Source organism: Pongo abelii, chromosome 15 (genome assembly GCF_028885655.2).
Source record: "Pongo abelii isolate AG06213 chromosome 15, NHGRI_mPonAbe1-v2.0_pri, whole genome shotgun sequence".
Classification (NCBI taxonomy): Eukaryota; Metazoa; Chordata; class Mammalia; order Primates; family Hominidae; genus Pongo; species Pongo abelii.
The window spans coordinates 44687264-44709379 of record NC_072000.2 but is presented as its reverse complement, the minus strand read 5'-3'; the positions used below and the strand labels follow the sequence as shown (position 1 = coordinate 44709379).

Sequence of the window (22116 nt, the reverse complement as noted above, 5' to 3'; positions counted from 1 at the left end):
ACACTTTGCATACCTATATCAAAACATCTTATGGAGCTTATAAACGTATACACCTACTAAGTACCCACAAAAATTAAAAATAAATGAAAAAACAACCAAGCAAACAAACACAAAACACTTATGAGAGTTTTAATCTTTGCCGAGTCAAGATGGTGTTCAGCAGTGAAGGTAAATTTCAGTAATAAGAAAAAGACAAAAATCTATTTGTACAATTAGTCTCATCATATTCAGAAATGGAGAAGCATTGGAGTATTCAATGGAGTATTAAAAAGGAGAGTTTAGGTAAGCATGAACCATATTAAGAAAAGGTTTATATGTAATATGCCAGAAAAGTGTCCTTTCTGCATTCCTTCCTCTTCTCTTTTCCCCACCCATCTCTTCCTTCTCCTCTTCCTTTTGTCCTTAGGTTGCAAAATTTCCTTGTTGAGAGTGACTGGGGTGGACTTCTAAAATAGGGCACTTGGGCCAAATAGTAAAAGGAAAGCCCCTGATGGAGCATAAGTTCCTTAGAAACACAGAAATGCTAATGGTAAAGTCTGAAAGAAATAGGGGGGAATAAAAAAATTTGATGAAACTGTATCATGGGAGTTCAGTGTATTTTTCCCTAACCTTATCTATGCACTTTTTAATTTCTTTTGTTAGTTCTTCTCATACCTGTTTTCCCCTTTTCTGCTGTGTTTCTCCAATACTGAGCCTCACTGAGATATCTTCTCAATTCTCTTTTGTTTTTTTTGGCCTTTGTTTGGGTGAGGCATCATTTAATCTGATCTGAAAAGAGACCAGAGGAACAATGAGAACACATGGACACAGGAAGGGGAACATCACACTCTGGGGACTGTTGTGGGGTGGGGGGAGGGGGGAGGGATAGCATTAGGAGATATACCCAATGCTAAATGATGAGTTAATGGGTGCAGCACACCAGCATGGCACATGTATACATATGTAACTAACCTGCACATTGTGCACATGTGCCCTAAAACTTAAAGTATAATAATAATAATAAAAAAAAAACAAGAGACCAGAGGATGGGAAAGACCAAAAGGATCATTTCTTTCCTACTCATTGTGTTGGTGCCTCTTATCCTAGTTGATTCTCTCAGGATCTCAGCTTCAGACAGACCCTACCACAGGTTACAGCTCTCACTTAGTGTTGGTAACACTCTTTCTTCCCTTGCCCCTTTACCATAGGAGTAATTGTATCCTGCTATTGCTGGTGTCTGGGTGCATTGCCATCTCTTGTTTTTATTTAATGTTGACCTTGCATCTGAGTAGTATCTTTATTGAAGTCTCCTCATTTGAAATAATGGTATTGAATTATGGTTCTTTCTAGGACCTGGATTCATGCATTATTTTGAGTAACTAGTAAAATTTATAACTAACATTAATAAACTTGAGAATTAAGAGATCAGATTGAAGCCCTAGTTGGTTGTAATTCATGAATCTGTAGTGATTTCAGGTTGTGCACATTATTTCAGAGTGGCTAATATCACTGATATAAAATGTAAATGCTTCAAACCAAAAATCCATGAAAAAATTGGCTAACTGCTACTCAAGCTCAAACAGTCCTACTATTTTACCTTTACTAAAATAAAATATACAGTAGTTTTTTCTGATGTTCTATAATCAGAAAATGCAAATGCAACAAGATCTCAGTAACTGACACTACGTGTGGAGAAATTAGAAGCTAGGAAGAAATTTTATTTTAAAATGACAAACATAATTTTTATTAACTTATTCAAATTCCACATGCATCCAGGATTAGCTCCAGTGGGAAAAGCCTAAATCCAATGATAAGAAAAATGGAATTTCTCTCTTTAGACCCCGTTCTTTCAACAACGTTATGCAGAATAAATCAGTTCAAACAACACCTGAAGGGCAGATTCAGAAGAGGCTGAAGTTCATCAGAATTGCTAAGGTAGCAAACCATAACATGACTCAGAGGACCCATCATCCCTGTTGCTATAGGAATGGAATTTATGGGATGTATGGTGCGTAATCACTGCAGTATAGTTTCAGCAAAACTGGTAATGCTACCTCTTTCTCCACTGCTAACTGACTCCCTAGATCCCTGTTCTCGCATCACCAGAAGAAATCCCCTGTTCTCACTCTCTCTACTTCTTCCATATTTTACCCCTCACTCTTCTCCAATAAAATAAAATAATAAGAAGAAAGAGGTCTGTAAATTATCAGGTTTTGATGCATATATTTGGAACTATGCCATTTTCAAGTCTATGTTTTATTTCTTCTATATTATGAAAGAATCATGGTGTTCTTTGTTCATAATTTTTAGTTTCATTTGATATTCAGGCAAAATGAGATTTTAAAAATGTGCACGAATTACTTAAATTGTCAAAATGGAATCAAAGGTTTTATATTTCCTCAGAATGGTCAGGGTGTAAAGAGTATCAGAAAATGTTTAATTCTATTTTAGAATAGTGTTAAAAATACAATATAAATTGGGTTCGAATTTCTTGCAAATATTGGTCATTTTATCACCTAGTATTCTGAATTAATTGGACTTAATTTTAAAAAATTTATAATTATGTTTTAACAATTATTCATTGGTATTGAAGACAAATAGTTTGGATAAAGGTTAACCTTTTCAAATACATGTAACTCATAAAAATATTGTTCATATCTCATGCTAAATCTGATTTACAGTTATATTAACCTAAAATATTATTTATTCTAGAATATAGATTTTATTGGAAACATTAAATTTTTTTGCATAGAATTTTATATCCAAAGTGGTGTATAGCTCTAGTGAGAATTGACATAAACGCAGGAAATTGCATTTTGGCATTCATCTTGTTTATTGTCCCACTATAGCTTGATTCTCCTTGTAATTATGCCTTAGTTGAAATGAATATGTGATGAAACTATCTGAAAATTACTAAATTCTCAAAGACATGCTTTAAAAAATATATTATAGTGTGAAAGCATCTAAACCACATTTCAAAGCAATTCAATTTATTCCAGTGAACTCTCTCTTTTTTGATGAAAGATGCTTTGAGGCAAAATTATAAAGAAGATATAAAGGGAAATTTACAGTGAATAGGTTTACAAATATATTTATCTTTGTGGAAGCCATACGTATTTAGTGTAAGAAGCTATGAATTTATTGTAGAGATAACTAGGACTTCTTATAGGCATATAGGTGTAGAATTAATTAGATTATTTCTGAACTAGTGATTATTTTAAATTGGATATCTATTACTGGAAATGATAGATAGATTCTATCTAGAATAATAATATTAGTAGTGTTATTTCAAACAATGAGCATTATTTGATTATTATTGTGATTTAAATATTCAGAAGTTAGTTTCATTATGCATGAAATATAAACATGGTATGCATATATTACCAAATAATATTTATTTTTCTTTTTTATTATTCTACATAACATCTTAAACCAAAACAATAGCTTAATAATTGCTTACAATGTTTTACTTTTGAAATGCCAAATAAACACCTGTTACTTAATTCTCAAGGAATAATATGTTTTGATTGTATAAATTATGTAAAAACAAATTTAGAAATCACAATATGAAAAGAAGTCATCAAACTCACTCAAAAAAATTAAAATCTTCCTTTAAACAAAGGTTAAAAAATGAATTTATACTATTTCAACAACAAAAAAAGTGGGAAAATAGAACTTCAAAAAATCTAAATTATTAGTGTTATTTTCTATATTATTTGTATCTAACTTTTTGTCTACTTAATTCTTTATTATTATCAGGAAATAACATAGAAATAACATAGATTGAGCTTCATAAAGTGAATTATTCTTGAAAACTGTTTGCAAAATCCCTACAGAACCACCATGATACAAAACTATTATGCCTTTTGGGACATGTTGTTTTAGAGTACATGATATATGAGAAAATACAAATAATTTCAATATGACAGATTAGTTAAATTTCACTGGAACTATCTCCATTTTTTCCCTTGGAATTTGTTCTTTAATTTATGTATCTAACTTCATTCCCAGAATATTATCCTTAAAAGAAGAGATCCACTCTTGTAAGAATTTATTACTACCTGTTTGCTTTTTTAAAGTATGAAGGGGAGAACAGAAGCATCAGTATTATTTGGGCCTTGTTAGAAATGCAAATTTTTAGGCCCCTACCAAACAACTGAATCAGAATTTCCAGGTGTGGGCCCTAGAAAATTAAGAAATCTGTGTTTTAGCAACATTTTCAGGTGACTTTGAGAAGTACTGTTCTTAGCTACATTTGAACCAAGGTCAAGTGTTTCAATGCAGCACTAATGTCAACAGTAGGCAGTTTATGCACTCACTCTTAAAACCTCTCTTTCTCATGAAAGACTATATACTTTGGATGTCTCGAAAGTGATAATCCAGCTATTGTGATTACTGTCACATAAAATATATATACAGGGCCTTGATAGAGTGTGTTACAGTTTATTCACGCCTGTAGCCCCAGCTACTCAGGAGACTGAGGCAGGAGAATCATTTGAACCCAGGAGCTGGAAGTTGCAGTGAGCTGAGATCGCGCCACTGCCCTCCAGCCTGGGCGACAGAGCGAGACTCCGTCTCAAAAAAAAAAACCTTTAAAAATAACAACTTCAATCAAATTTTTTAAACTTGATTTTCTACCTTACATATTATTAATTCATGTGGCAAATGGAATATAATGTTAAGTATATTTCAACTAAATTTTATTACATATTATAAAGGCTCTTATGTTTCACATATCCAGTTAACACATCCAGAGGAGCTGGCTTATATGCACATAATATATTTGATAGACAAGTCCTATGAAATTCCACTCCCAGGAAATAGTTTTACAGAACAGGCGATATAGATAACATATTCAGAACTTACTGAATCAAAATTGAATTTTACTAGTTATGAGAGAAAAATATAGATAGAATTATAAAATTCGAACGAATACTGTTAATAAGCATTTATTAAACTAATTCAATGAGAATCTAGCTTGGGAAATTTATTCTGATTTACAAAATAACACGGAGTCTTTAATATGTACAGTACTGATGGAGATGATAATGTTTATATTACAGTCATCAAGCTGAATATAATTTTCAGGGCTTCTTGTTCTAAAATTTATAAAGGAACTTGGATAGTTAAATCACATAGTTTGATTAATATATCACAAAAGCCTGAAGACTATACCAAACTAGTCTGTAGGCATTTATCTATGCTTCAAGAAGATCAAGCTAATCTCACACACTTGAGTAATAATACTACCTGGATTTAAGTCCAAAGGTGCATAGAAACACTATGGAGTTGAACACATAATAGATAGACTAGAGAATTATAATAACATTAATTAGCCAATGATATGGGTGACTTACCAAAAAAACCCACGTTATTCTTTACATCTTTGGTCTTCCTTCCAAGAACACAAACAAGTTTAACCATAAGAAAATTACCAAACAAATTTTAATAGAAATACTCTCTACATAGTACCTAACTTGTATTTACCAAAACTCCGAAGGTCATCACAAACAAGAAAAATCAAAGTAACTGTCACAGCTAAAAATAGCACATGAAGACATGATTCTGTGAAGAAGGACATCAGTAATTTGATAGGAATAATGTCAAATTCGTGAATTGCTTTGGGCAGTTTGGCCATTTTTACAATATTGATTCTTCCAATCCATGAGCATGGAATGTTTTTCCATTTATTTGTATTATCTCTGATTTTGTTTTGTAGTTTTCCTTGCAGAGATCTTTCATGTCTTTGGTCAGCTATATGCCTAAATATTCTAAATGTTTCATTTTCTGTAAGGCTATTGTAACTGGGATTGTGTTCTTAATTTCATTCTCAGCCTGGATGTTGGCATATACAAATGCTACTGATTTTTGTACACTGATTCTATATCCTGAAACTTTACTAAAGAAATTTATCAGTTCTAGGAGCCTTCTGGCAGAGACTTTAGGAAATCTAGTTATAGAATCTTATCATCAGTGAAGAGAGGTATTTTGACTTATTTTCCTATTTGAACGCCTTACTAAATGTAACACAGAATCCTGGAACCAGAAGAAGTTATTACAGTAAATTTTTTTTAAAAAAAAGTATGTACTTTTGTTAATAATAATAATACATCAGCATTGGTTTATTAATTGTAACATATTTGTGTAAGATGTTAATAAGAGGGAAAACATAGCGTGAAGTGTATGGAAACTCTTTAGGCCATTTGCTCCATTTTCTTGTAAACATAAAAGTGTTCTAAAATCAAAGTTTATTTTCAAATGGTGCTGCATTATGAGATGTTATGTTTGGTGTGAAATACTAAATGTTACATGCTAAATTCTGACTGGGCATGGTGGCTTGCACAGATAATCCCAACACTTTGGGAGGCTGAGACCAGAGGATTACTTAGAACTTAGGAGTTCGAGACCAGCCTAGGCAACATAGGGAGACCTCGTCTCTACAAAATATAAAAATAAATTAATCGGGTATGGTGGTGTGCACCTGAGGTCCCAGCTACTTGGGAGGCTGAGGCTGGAAGTTGGCTTGAGCCCAAAAGTTAGAGACTGCAGTGAGCCGTGATCGTGGCATTGCACTCCAGCCTAGATGACAGAACAAGATATACTGTCTCAAAAAAGGAATAAAAAAAGCTAAATTCTGACTAGAAACACAAGTTGCTCTTTGTTTTTACAAAGCACTTACTTTTGAAATATGAAGCAGTATGAAGTAGTTCTTTTTGCATCCATAATGGTCATTTTACAGATATGCTACCACATATTAGTTATTCTGATGAAGCGATAAATTAAAAAACAAAGCTTAAGACATCCTATTACATAATTTTATATTGTTTTAGCCTTTTTGGTATTTTCTTGTTTTGTAATATTATTATAAAGGACAAAAAGTCAAGAACAGATGAACTGCTAAAGAATCACAAAATGTTGTATCATACGTCAATACACTAAGTTCAATAGTTGGTGATCTGCTATTCTCTTTGCATTATTTCTTCCACCCACAAATGAACTTTCATTTTACACTTGATTCACAACTCCTGAAGTGATTCAACCCTTAGGCATGCTGCTTTTATTAATAACACAAATAATCTGGTTGGAGAAGAGAAAAGCCATTCTTTATTTGAAAGGGAATGAAATATATTTCCAAACCTACATGTGTGAAGTTGACATTAAAGGTTGAAGGAAACATATATGTGTATATTTTTAGGTTGAATGATTCTATAGTCTTTACTTGTTATTTATTCAGTAAAGAATATCAAATAACACAGGAATTATACCGTTGAATTTTTCTAAAATTTTTTGTTTTCAGGACTTTGATATCAACACATGTGTAAGATTGCAATTTTCCCAGAAATTTTCACTGTTTTTGTTTTCTCTTTGGGGTAAGTTCCATTTCACTGCCTTAGGTGTTTGAAATGCTGAGCTGAAACTTCAGCATAATGAAAAGAAGGAAATCATACAGAGAAATGTTTATAGCTGCTGGCATTGTGAAGTGTTCCATTATAGGAAGCCTACAAATCTTTAATGCTAAATTTATGAATATGTCCTTATAGAGGCATGCAATTATTAAAAACTATCCACCTACCAGCAAGTTGTAAAGGAAATACTAAAGATTAAGATTCAGAAAACCTAAATTTTATTACAAATTTTGCATCCTCTCTGGATACCAGTACCCTTGTATGTAAAATAAAAGGGCAGAGAAAAGTCATCTCTAAACAACAAATATATTTAACTTCAAAAACATTGCCTGAAAACATGCTAACTTCAGAGACAAAAGACAAGCAATGATTTTTCAAAAGAAATATGGGCTTTTCATGATTTAAATCACATAAGAAATGAGGGAATCACAACAGGTGTTAGTTCTGAACGCCTTGCCTGAGGGTTTCAGGTGAACTTACCTAATGACAAACAAGATAGCATCTGTTACACAGATTTGAAGACATGCTGAGTCTGATAACCAATCATTCCAAGTAAAACAGATTATAAATAAAAAAAGACTTCAAATAAATCATAAATAAAATAATTCTTGATGTGTTAGCTTCCAAGATGGTCTCCAATGATTTTCACCTCATGATATCCACCCTTTTATGTATTCCTCTCGCACATTAAATAGGGTCCACCTGTGTAGCCAATAATATATTGCAGAAGTAATGATGTGTGACTCTGAGGCTTGGTTATAAAAGACTTGGCAGTCCTTCCTTACTCTCTCCTAAATCACTCATCCTTAAGGAAGATAGTAGCCAAATCATGAGGACAGTCAGGCAGTCCTCTGCAGAAGTCTATGTAGAAAGGAACTCTGGCCTTGCAGTAAGAACTCCTGGGAAGCAGATCTTCCAGCCCCAGTCAAGCCTTCAGATGACTGAAAACTTAGTAGCCATCTCCACTTTAATTTCATGAGAGATCTTGGGACAGAACTGCCCAGCCAAACTGTTTCTGAACTTATACCTATAGAAACTGTAAAATAGGCCAGGCATGGTGGCTCATGTCTGTAATCCCAGCACTTTGGGAGGCTGAGGCAGGCAGATCACGAGGTCAGGAGATTGAGATCATCCTGGCTAACACGGTGAAACCCTGTCTCTACCGTCTCTACTAAAAATACAAAAAAATTAGCTGGGCGTGGTGGCTGGCGCCTGTAGTCCCAGCTACTCAGGAGGCTGAGGCAGGAGAATGGCGTGAACCCACGAAGCGGAGCTTGCAGTGAGCCGTGATTGTGCCACTGCACTCCAGCCTGGGCAACAGAGCGAGACTCTGTCTCAAAAAAAAAAAAAAAAGAAACTGTAAAATAATGAAAGCTTATTGTTGCTTTATGGTATTAAGTTTGTGATTAATTTGTTTCACAGCTGCTATGATCTGAATATTTATGTCCTACAAAAATTCACACATTGACACCTTATCCCCAGTGTGATGGTATGGTGAGGTAGGGCTTTTGAGAGTTTATTAGGTCATGAGAATGGAGCTCTTGTGAATGAGATTAGTGCCCTTATAAGGGACTGAGGAGACCAGAGTTTTTCCTTTTCACCATGTGAAGACAAGATCAAAAAGACAACCTACTACATACCAGGAAACGAGTCCTCACCAGACACCGAGTCCTCAGGCACCATGGTCTTGGACTTTCCAGTCTCCAGAACTGTGAGAAATAAATTTGTATTGTTTTTAAATCACCCGGTTTATATTTTGTTACAGCACTTGAACAGACCAATAATGCAACAATAAATGGTCCATGCTTTGGTTATAGGAGTTACTGAGATTGCATTTCTTCACAGAACTTAAAAAGCATGAGAAGACTCTGGTAAAAAATGCAATTACTGTTGCCTCCTTGATTATATCTGCAGGGTGGAAAAACTGAGACAATTGTCAGGGTAATGTAACTTTGAATTATTTGATTTTTTTCATAATACAATTTTTGGACATAAATATTTATCATTTTATTTCAATTTTTCCCACATTTCACACTCCCCACCAACAATTGAATAATTACTCTATTTTCTATAAATGCTCCCTGATAGTAATAAACAATGTCACTATCTTAGCCTTAATACTTCAGCTAATACAATTCCTCACCAGAATTTAATCTCTGTGGGAGATGAAACGTATTCTCTCTGGTTAACTGTAACTTGAGAAACAAGTATCTCATTAAATATATAAATATATAAAATACATATTTGAATGAATATATAGTCATATATATTCATTAAATAAATAAATGGTTCAATATATAAATGAATGAAAGCATCCCTTTTTTATTAAGTAGAAGAAAAATGGTTTCAAAATGAAACTGTAGATTTTTAAAAAAATACTTCTTACCCTGGAGAGAGAGACAGAGAGAGAGAAAGAGAAAGAGAGAAGGAGAAACAAGAAAAATACACACAGAGAGAGACAGAGAGAAAGAAAATGATTTTAGGAATAAATAATTTTACATATAGAGATATTTTATTTTCAGAGAAATTATTAGCTGCTGAACTTTAACTTGCCTCTACTACAAATGAGAAAAAAGAATAATATTCTGGTTTGCTAACACTTGCATATCAATTATAGTTGTAATTGCTCTATAAATAAAGGTGGCCAGCTGAGCAAGAAAATTGGTACTGATTTGGGATATATAAGAAAATATTCAGTTATATTTATACCTTAATTACTTACCTTAGTTCAAGGAAAGTCAAAAGCATATAGATTAGAAGAAAGTTGCTATAGTTTCTTCTAGTTGTTTCTTTCTTTTAAACTGACCTCCTTTTGTATCCAGATTCTTTATTCTTTCCTTATTTGTAATTAATAACTGAATAATATTTTGGTAATTTTAATAAAGTAATGTTTTAAATAAATTGTTTAATCCAATTTTTAGACCCATTTTTCCTAAAGATCTTTATAACTTTGATATCACAAGGGTCTATGTAAACACAATTATGACAATTTCAGATAGCAGTGCTAAGGTATGGGACCAGCTATGGAAATTACAAACCTGTAGCTTTAATGTTGGTAAGAAAACCATAAAAAAAAACCCTTGGAAAAAATAAAATACATTAACATCTAATTTTCCCAGTAAAATCAAAAGATAAGATTTTTTTTTGTATCCGTGAACATATCCGGAAAAGTTATCTAAATAGTTTTTCAATTAAAACATCTTAAAATTGGAGTCTAAATTACTTGCTATGTTAGAACAACTCTAAGTATATATAGTAAATCTAAAAATAATATAATGTTCAGTTAATGACAATACAATTGATTCTTGTAATTTATTTCTTTTATTTTAGTTAGTTGTGGATTATCTTCTTGAATAGTCATCTTGTTTGATGTTGAGGCCTAATAACTATCAAGTTTTCTGTTCTCTATCCTGTGAAACTCAGACTGCTGGGAATTTATTTGCTTTTTCCATTACTGGGTGGTTACCTCTCTTCTCCATCATCATTTATCCTGTAATGAGCCTATTTTCATTGCTCTCATTTTTCTTCTTTCTGAATGTGGTATAAAATTTCTATTGTTAGTTCCTACAGTCTATAAATGTTACCAATTGTAACAAGGTAAGTACTAAAAGCAAAGTATACTTTGTGTCTGAAAGATCTTATAAGCACATTCGCTAGTTTCACTGGGCTTAATGATTTTCTTGTTTCAACCTAGAAATAAGCCTATAAGCCCAGAAAGTTATGACTATTTAAATCCTTGGGATTATGTAAGTAAGAAACAGCAAATCTGAAATAGCCCAACAGTATTTTATCAATCCATTCAGCAATGCATGTTGAGAATCTATTACGTGCCAAGCACCGGTCAAGCCCCTTGAAATACATCAGGAACCAACATAGGGAAAGCATCTGCATTAATGGAGCTATATATTGTAAGGGACAATAGGAAATGAACAAATTATTTGGAGAAATATAGATAATATAAACAGGACGAACAGTTCGGAAAGTGTGTATGTTCTATATGGTGGTCGGGGGAGACCCAAATAAAGTGAAATTTGAATAGAGACTTGAAAGAAGTAATAGAACAGAATGTATATTACATGAGGGAAAATGGTTGAAGTAGAGAGAATAATAACTGTAAAAGGCATAAAATGGGAGCATGCTTGGCTTTTTCTAGAAACAGTAAGGCTGTCAGAGCATCTGGGGCAGAATGAGCAAAAAGAGTAGAGTGGCAGACCCAGTCAGAGAGGAATGGAGGAGCCAGACTAAGTCACAAGAAGCCTTAGTCTTGTATTACGAGCTGGAGAGAAAGCAATGGGAGGCTTTGAGAGGAGAGGAATGGCATCTTGACATTGTATTAAATGATTCCTCTGACTATTGCTTTGATAATAAATTTTAAGGAGCAAAACTAGAAGCAGATAAACCTGTTAGAAGCCAAATACAATAAATCAGCTAAGAAAAGATGGTGGTGCCACTGTACATGTTATCAGATAAAGTAGTAAAAATGGTTACATTCTGAATATTTTAAAATACACAATTATATTTTCTGAACATCTAGAAGCAAAAAGATGGAGAAGGCTGCAAGAATTTACTTTTCTAAAAAGGCAATAGGATTTAGGTTTTGAACACATCAAGTTTAAAATGCACACTCATGTAGAAGACTAAGCTATTAAGTACATGCGTTTTGAACTTTGGAGAGAGGTTCTAGGAAGAGATGTAAATTGTTAAGATGAGAAAACCTACAGCATGTTAGTAAGCTTGAGGGTACTATCCAATAAAGAGGTAAGAATTCATAATGTAGATGGAAAAAATTACTGAGACTGTGTCTTTGAGTTGGAAAGAAGGGATGGGATCTAGTGAGCAAGAGGAAAAGTTGGCTTAAGATCTAAACAGATGTTAAATCCTTAGTAACAGGACAAATAAAAGCAGAACATATGGGCACAAAAACCAGAAGCAGTGACAGGACATATATGGTAGGGGGGAATTTATGCAGGTTCCCTTTGATTGTCTCTAATATTTGCAGTGGTACAAGAAACAAGGTCTTCATTTATGATAAATGATGGGGAAAGAGTTTTTCCAGGTTTGAAGATAGAGAAAAAGAGGTGATGAATTCAGGAGAAAAAATTGGGAAATACATTAGACTTTTAAAGAAGCACTTAGAGGTAACTTGAAGTTAATGGTACAGAATTCTTAGATTAGGAGAGGAAAAAAATGCTTCTCTATTTTACTCTCCTAGTAGAGTAAAAACATACAACATGTCAGGTGAAGTATGCCAATGCAATTTTGGTGAGTGAATACATTGAATAGTTTCAAGGATAAATTGTCATATATCTATATATCTATATATATGATATATATGTGTGTGTATACATATATATATACACAAATACATATATATTCCACACAGACTATAATAAATAAATGTCTTCTCCCAAATGATCACTAGGACCTTTGTAAGTTTTGGGACCTTGACAGATAAAATCTAGGACACAGAAACAAAAGGCCTCTTCTAAGAGAGAAGGACGGTTTTGACACTCAAAGAAACTAAATGTATATTATCTTGGGAAATAAGGATAAATAAAGGTGTGTTTCAAAATTTTCTGGTAACCTACAGAAACTTTTGGTAGTATAATGTATGTTATATCTTTTATAAATAAACAATTTTTATGAGAAGAATTAGGCTACAGTTCCTTTAACTATAATTTAATCTATTTCATAGGAACTTTTGTGGTATGGCCAAAAGACAGAAGACAATATTTTCTTGCTTAAATTTGGCCCTTCTAAAGACCATGTTTCATTGACTTCCTGATGCCATCTCACATCCTTTAAAGGAATGAAAGTCCCTTGGTAGTGAACACAATGATACACAAAGTTATTGCAAATATTTGATTTTGTTTCAACTTTACATATCTACTGTATAAAGTGAAATAGATTTACACTGAGTGAGCAGTTCTCCTGAAGTGCAAACTTGCAGTGAAATTCATACTGATAAATCAGTGTTTATTTATTAAAATATTGCAACAGAAATCTTAGTAAGGAATGTAAAATTAATAATCGTATGATGTTTTAAGACTATCAGATTTGAATTTTCTCTGTCATCCATCATTGAATATCAAGATAGTTTTAATAGGTAAGATGAGATGATAAATAATTTCTTTTGTCTGGAATCTAAATTTTTCCTAAGTGTATGGAACAATAATCAGGTGGTCTCAACCTAATATTTAATTTTATGGTTCTGTGATATTGCCTGGTAGTAAGATAAATATATTTTTCTTATTTAAAGTCATTTCTGTGCTTAAACATACCCTTTGGACTAGTGAACATAACTACAATAATATGTAGGACAGATTATTTAAATTAGTATTAATTCATTTCAAAAATTGTTATGATTTATATGCATTATATCATCGCAGTTTCTTTCCATTGAAAGTCATGTATTTGGAAGGTGACTGACGAAGTCTACCAGTTAAATATATTATGATAAGATAAAGAAATACTAACAGTTTTGAAAGGTACATTAATCTTTTATGTTGACCTGTTAACAGATTATTACCCAACTTGGTGAAATAGTTTCAGAGTAGCTCATTCTCTAAGTATTGCTAAATTTATCAAATCAGCATACTTCAAAATCAACTTTACTGATGTTTCTTTCAACAGTAAACTCTTGATTGTAATTTCGTGAATTTTCTCCTCTTGATTATGGCATAGCTAATCTTTGGAGTTTTTAATTCATATTATAATTTTATTAGGTAGGACAACAAATTGAAATTTAGAAATGGAAACATTATAATATAGCTTTTATTAACCTATCTATAATATTCAGATTGTAAAAATTATATAATGCTTACTTTCTGCATTCTTTCTGACTTGTTTGAAATTACTTGTTTTATTTATTCATTTTATATACTTTATAGTATAACTGTCATAAAAAACTTTGCCTAAGTAATAATGAGTCTTATAACAGATACTATAACACAATATTATCTATCCAATAGGTTGTATATATATAAAATATGTATTAGAGTCATATATATATATAGAGAGAGAGATGTGGGCATGTGTATGTGTGAATAAAACACTGTTCAAAAAAATACTCGAATTCTGGAAAAAAAATGAAAAAAAATTTAGAGTAAATAGAATTTGATGGAGCACTGTAGTTGCCTCAATTATATTCAGATTGAAAAATAGTATAGCCTGGTATAACACTATGGGCTTTGGAATCATAAGTATGACTGTGACATGTGCTACATGTGTGACCTTGGACAGGAACTCAGATTCCTCAAGTATAATGCAAGGTTTTAAATATAATAATACAGTCACCATGATCCACTGGTACTAGGCAGTTGATTTTCTCACACGACTCCTCTAAACCTACAGCACTGAATCCAGATTATCTGGGTCCCAGAAGCCTACGTATCCCTCCTCAGACAGTATGCTTTATCATGCTTATACTACAGGAAGATAGAACAATAGGAAGAGACAGGGTACATCTAGGGAATGAATAAACACACCACATATCAATTAGGGGGCCTGAGTTCCAGCCCGCCTCTATCTGGGGACAAAGCCCAGACTGGGAATCTGAAAGCCCTCTTCTCTTGATTCTGTGAAGCCTATTGTTTCTTTTAAGAGGAATAAGTTCAAGAGATCTATTGTACAACAGAGACTATAGTTAATAACAATATATTATATTCTTGAAAAATGCCGAGAGCAGATTTTAAGAGTTCTTAGCACAAAAAAAAAGTTTATGAAGCTCACTCTTTTAATCCACACTATGTGATATTGTAGAATTTGTCTGGAGCACAGTTATATGAGATGTGGCGACCCTGAAAGGAACCACTTTGAATGCTAATTAGCTAACACAGTGGCTGGCACATAATAAATGCTTCATACATGCTAGCTTTCTCACTGTCATTTCCTTCTCTACCCTTTGAATAAATGAAGACAGCTCATGGGAGATAATTTAAAGCTAAGTTTGTTTTAGTTCTTGTTTCTTTGAAGAAAATGTGTAAAACAATTTTCTGCTAATTTGAGATGAGCAAGCTGCTTTGCTATCTTCTAAAAATAGAAAGAGATTATGGCTAATAAAAGACAAATAGGTTATTATTATTTTTGCATAAGGAACATAAAGTGTACATTAAGAACCTGACAGTGTAACTGTTCCATATAACTCTGCCATGGTCAGGACTACATACTTGGGCTCTGTTGCTAGAACATAGTCAAAGTCTTAGTGGAAGTATAGCACTATTTTTGGTAGCAAAAAAAGGAGTTTTGCATTTCTCACATTGAAATTGAAACATTAATTGGGAAAATTTTTTCATGTGTTTCATTTTGTTTTTAGTTCTTTCCACTTAAACTTTCATTTTAGGTTCAGGGGCACATGTGCAGGTTTGTTGTATGGGTAAACTTGTGCTAAACCCCATGCTAAAAATGAGCATCCATGTACCTACCACCAAGCTTAAGATATGTAATAATACCAATGGATTTGTAAAACCATGTGTATTCCAAATACGAAGCATCCCTTTTCCCAGTCTCCAAAGATCCTCTATTTTTCTATTAACTTTCCTCTTGCATGCCCTTGTCATTTTGCTATATGAGCAGAAGACGGCTGCTTACCTCATATACTTCCCTTCGCTCTTTACCCCAGTAGAGAGCCCTGATTTTGTCTGAGGTGGCAGTATACCCAGCTAAAATACTGATCTAGCTTCATCTGAAGACAATGGTGGTTTCTTTGTATTTTTGTTTGTTTGTTTGTTTGTTTCTTGGAGACAGAGTCTCACTCTGTCACCCAGGCTGGAGTGCAGTCGTGTGATTCTGGCTCACTGCAACCTCTGCCTCCCAGGTTCAAGAGATTCTCCTGCCTCAGCCTCCCAAGTAGCTGGAATTACAGGCGCGCGCCACCATGCCCAGCTAATTTTGTATTTTTAGTAGAGACAGGTTTTCACCATGTTAGCCAGGCTGATCTCCAGCTTCCGACCTCAGGTGATCCACCGGCCTTGGCCTCCCAAAGTGCTGGGATTACAGGCATGAGCCACTAGGCCCGGCTGACAATGGTGGTTTCTGAGATGAAAGATCTAAGAGAAAGCCACTGAGTAGGATTCTTAGGAGAACCCCTTTTCTATTTTTTTAACTTCTTCTCCTTATTACTGTCTGGCATGTGTTCTTGATTGCTGATCTTCAACATTCATTTTTTGAACTTGAATATAAATGACAATGCTAAGTATGAACCAACATAAAAAATAATTTTAGTGAAACCTCTCTGCTATGCCTGGATTAACAATCTCCAGGCTATAGTTAAAAAGTAAGATTCTAAGTTATTTGAGTTAATATAAAATTTCTATTAGTTTAACACAAATCCTAGCTGATGTTCTTCATTACATTTATCCACACGTAGATACAGAGAATGGAATGACAGAAAATGGAGATTTCAAAACGGTAAGAAAGTGAGAGGTCATGAATAATAAAAAATTACTTTATGGGCACAATGTACGTTATTTGGGAGATGGAAACCCTAAAGGACCTGACTTGACCACTCTCTGCGATATTTGCATGTAAGAAAATTGCACTTGTACCCCATACATTTGTACAAAATAAAAAATAATTTTCATGAGTTTTCATGCATATGTAAATGAAATCATATTGTAAAGAGACTTTTTGTGTTTCACTTAATTACTCCATATTAATATTTTGAGATGTATGTAGTTCCCTAATTTCCATTACTATTTGAGATTATCTTTAGTTTTTGAACAATTTACTTACCTATTTTATTGTTGATGAAGATTTGGGTTGTGTTAACATTTATTATTGTTACAATGTTGCTAGGAACAATCATGTAAATATCTCCTGGATCAGCTAAGAAAGATTTTCTATATTAATATTCTATGACTGGAATTCCTAGATTACTGGATGTGTGCATTTTCAAATACGTTTAGTAAGAAAAAATTGTATTCCTACATATGCTTACCAATTGAAAGTGTGGCTATGTGTGAAAGAAAATCATATTTCACTAACACTTTGAATTATCTTTTTTTTCATTTTTTCCAGTTGAGTGGGGATGAAAATTTATCTCATGTGTTATTTTATCTCAATTTCTAGTTAAATTATTTTTATCATATATTTTTATAACATTGTGCCTTTTGTATGAAATAACAGATCATGTTTTTGTCCATTATCCTATTGAATCTGTTATTTTTATTACTTTAAAATAATTACATTAAAATACCCATCTTAGGAGAGTTGGGAATTGTAAATATATCTTTGTAATGTTCATATTTATTATTTTCAATATTAATGTAGTTGAACAAAGAAATCTTCTACTTTATGGTTTTTGAGTTTATTTTATGTCTTGTTTAGAAATTACCTTCCAACCACAATTAGGTGGTTTAAGTCTTTAATCAATGTGAAATTGAATTTATGTAAGATGTCAGGAAGGGATCAAATTTCTTTTGTAAACACATAAGTAATCAATTTTCCCAGCACTATATCTTTGTACTCTTCAGTTCTCCTCTCTAGTCTGAAATGCTACTTATTTCATCAATTAACTTTAAAATAAGTTGCATCTAATTTCCAATGTGCTAGGTGCTTTCTTTTTTGTACAAATACTTTGTATCAGAATTTTAAATCTATGCTCAATGCTGAGATTGACCTATGATTTTCTTTTCTTTCTTTTTTTTTTTAATCGACTCTGCCATTTTCTGTTCAAGGTTTCACTACCCTGACAAAATGAATTGTGAAGTTGCTTTTCTTTTTTAATTCTAATGGAGAAAATGAAAACGTTTTGCTTGATTTAACATGCCTATTCTTTGAATACTTGCTAAATGTTATATTAAAATTTCTGTATTATTATTGATGATGCCAGTGGTATTTACATTTCTGAAATTCATTAGAATGACCCCATGAAGATCATTCCTAAACAAAATTGGAATGTAAATACAGTTTATTATTATGCCCATTTCTCTTCTCAAGTTAGCTTATTCTTCACCTTTGGTATTACTCCCTACTCTGAAATAGGTGGCTCCAATCACTTTCTTCCTGCTGTTTCTTCATCTGCCATGGAGCTGCCTACTGTGGTATTTAATCTGAGTCTGCCTTTCTTACAAGTGCTTCAGCTATTTTTACATGCCTTTCTTACATGCTTCTGATATATTCTGGCTTTATTGTAAGTGACTTACTGTGTATAGGTTCTGCAAAAGCAACTATTTATTGTTTTGTGGGCATCTATATTGGTAGATGTGAAAGATAAAAGACACGTCATGATAAAAGGAAGAGTAAGTTCTATCCATTATATTGTAAAGATCCTATTTCCTTTTATAAATAATATAATACCTGTATTAATAATTTAATCGATAAGTGGCTGAAAATAGCTTATAGTGTTATCATTTCCAGAAAGCATACATGAATTTTAACTGTCAACATTAAGGCATTAAACCCGTCATTTAGGCAGAGTTAAGTCAATGAGAATGTATTTGGGGACTCAAAAGTCCTGTCAGTCTTCAAATGGCAACATGTAGTAAGTTGTCTGATACATGCATCAGGAATTTCCTACATAGTCAGCAAGTTAGCTAGTAAAGGAAAGTTTAGTTTCTAATTTAAAACTATGTTAAAGGTGTATAGCATTTAAAATACTAAAGTTACTTTGTTTTTTGGTTAAGGATTTTAGATGGCATTTTTACCTATGATAGCTATTTTGATTAATAAAGGAATTGTGAATGTCATTTGGGGAAGCCTGTTGTTTCCCATTTTGGCTTAAAGATAAACAACTGATGTGTAAAACATAGGCATAGATTTTTATCTACTGCATAAAATAGAATTCTCTTTCAAAAAGTTTTGTTGGCATAATTGTCATTTTAGTCACAATTGTGTTTCCTACTTGATGATGAGAAACACTGAATTAACCAGGGAAGAGAGAATATTGTAGAGACCATGGAGTCACACCAACTGGATTCCATAGTGACTAAGGTGTCATACCACCTGGATCTGCACTTATTGTGCCAACAAGTTACCACATCTTATCCTGCCTCCATTGATTGTTCTGTCAATGTGTAATTATTTATAGTGGTACTGTGCTAATGTTAACCTTGAAAACACTTAAAAGCTGTGCATATGATATTCGAGTATTTTCTTATGTTAATTATGTGATTTTTTACTACCATAGGCTATTACTAATTTTACTGATACTAGAAAAAATTATGTGTATGGCTGTATCTATTTAGAGGACTGTAAGATGATCATATACATACTTGAATTATAAAAGACTGAAATGTTTAAAGCTAGTTTCATGTATGCATTTATGTCCCTTCTGGTTTTCCTAGTAATTAAGAGCTCATGCTTTCAATTCAGACTACCTGTGCTTGAGTCTCAGCCATTCCACTGACTAGAAATATAGTCTAATATTAGTATGGAAGTTCCTCATTTGTAAAATGATGTTAAGAACAGCACCAGCCTCACTGGATTGCTGATGGGATTATACAAATTAATGCATACAAAGTATATAGGACAACATCTAGCACATAACTAGTGCTGAACACTCCAAAATAAATTTTGTATGTGTATGTGTATTTATGTAATATTTCACAACATTAATATCATTTTAAAGTTCTAAAGAGGAATTATAAACTTATTAGCCAGAAATACGATCATATGCAGGCATTTCCAATATAATATTTTATTATAAGTTGAAGTTAATAGTATGTTAGAATTCCGCAGACAAGGTAATAGAAAATCTGCCTTGTCAATCTCAATGGCTTAACGTAATAGATTTTACTACTGATCATTACATAGTCTAATGAGATTGGAAGTTATGGTAGAGCGTCTTTACGAAATCACTAAGGGGTACAGTTTCTTTCAATCTGGAATTACGACCATCTTTTACATTCCACTCCAAGACTATACCAGAAGGAAAAGGCATAGGGCAGGATTCTTTATGGAATATATTTATAAATGAGACCTAGAGCTGGTTTACATTACTTTTATTTCGCAATTTTTTGGCCAGAATTAGATGCAGCTGGACTTAGGAAATATGCTCTTTCTATGTACTCAGGAGGAAAATGAAGTAAATGCTATGTGTTCATCATATTTCACACTATTATAAATGTTACAATTGTATTACCAACTTCATATAATTTTTCTACAAGTCATATTTACCATGTAATGTTGCTGAAGCATGTGAGGGCAGCTCTATAAAAGCAATACAAAACCTGGATCAATAAAAAGTGATCATTAATATGTTGGTGCAAATGATGAATCATTAAATTATTTTAACAGTATGGTGTTTCTTACAGCTGATTGTGACATAAACCAGTAACAACCATTTCTGAAGCTTGGTTCCTGAAAATAACATTATATATTATAACCCTGTAAAAATGCGAACAGAGAATGTGCTAGCAGCCATCATTCATTTTCTATATTTTTAAGAGTTCTAGAAAGTGATCACTCCATAAAGTAATCATGTCAGCAAAAGTATTGCCAAGTACAACATTTTTCTTCTTTTAAGCATATCATATTCAAAATATAATGACTGAAAAATTCATGGCTGAGTCTTTATAGTGTTTCTATTCACAGAAATGATCACCACTTGCCATATAAAGCTAAGTGTTGCAACATTTATTTCTCTGACAATAATTTTATCAGATTACAATATTTGTTACAATATTATAATTTATTTGCATAGAGAGTGAGCCATATTGTAATTGCATTATAGCATAAAGTGTTTTAGAAATAACTTGGAATCTCTTTCTTGCCCAATTTTCTTTAACATTTATTTTCAGGTATTTTAACAGCTTTATTGAGGCATGATTTAAACAAAACATTCACACATAGTATTTACAATTCAATAAATTTTAGTTATTTACAATTTAATAAGTTTATAGAGTTGCACAACCACCATGGTCTAATTTAAATTTTCCATTGAACCTGCTGAAAGCCAATTCTCACATCCATCCCCATCCCCAGGTAACTATAGATATGATTTCTATTTATGTAAATTTGTTCTGAACATTTTATGTAAATGAAGACATATAATACATAGTGTTTTGTGTCTTGCTTCCTTCATAAAGGCTTTGAAGTCAATTCACCTTCCAGATGTATAATTTATTCTTTATTATTTATTTATAGTATTCCATTGCGTGGATATATCACATTTGTTTATCCATTCACCAGTTGGGTTTCTACTTTTTAGCTATTATTAACAATGCTTCTATGAACACTGGCATATTAAGCTTTGAGTGGAGAGTGTATCTAGCATTTTAATTCTCTTGGACAGACTTTTAGGACAAAAATTGCTGGTCATATGATAAGCTTATGTTTAGCTTTTTAAGAAACAGATGGACTTTTGCAAAGAGGTTGTACTATTTTTATTTGCAGCAGCAATTTAGGAGGGCTCCAGTTTCTTGAAATCCTTATAATACTTGGGATTGACTCTCTTTTATATCATGGTACTTCTGGTTATTGTATAATAAGATATCGTTGTGATTTTAATTTTAATTTCCTTATTGCCTAATGACGTTGCAAACATTTTATAATGCTTAATAACAGTTTGTATGTCTTTCTTGATGAAAAGCTTATTTAAAGTGTCTTGTCTATTTTTTGAGTTGGATTGTTTCCTTATTATTTTTGAGTTGCAAGATGTATTTATGTATTCTGGATGAAAATTCTCCATTAGATATATGATTTGCAAAACTAATTATTCTATTTTAGCTTATTCTTTACTGTTTCTGAAGGCAATTTTAATATATGCATGTTTATACCTCTCTGAATAACA

General features: G+C 32.6%; 1 long non-coding RNA gene across 1 annotated transcript in view; it reads right to left on the bottom strand.

Annotated features, from left to right (window-relative positions):
* Positions 1–20554, bottom strand: part of LOC134759971 (uncharacterized) — a 70780-nt gene extending 50226 nt beyond the window's left edge. Inside the window, exons 1-2 of the long non-coding RNA XR_010136873.1 lie at positions 20502–20554; positions 9044–9094 (exon numbers count right to left, since the gene is read on the bottom strand). This is a non-coding gene — a long non-coding RNA (uncharacterized LOC134759971). The remainder of the gene's footprint in view (positions 1–9043; positions 9095–20501) is intronic.
* Between the last annotated feature and the right edge of the window lie 1562 nt (positions 20555–22116).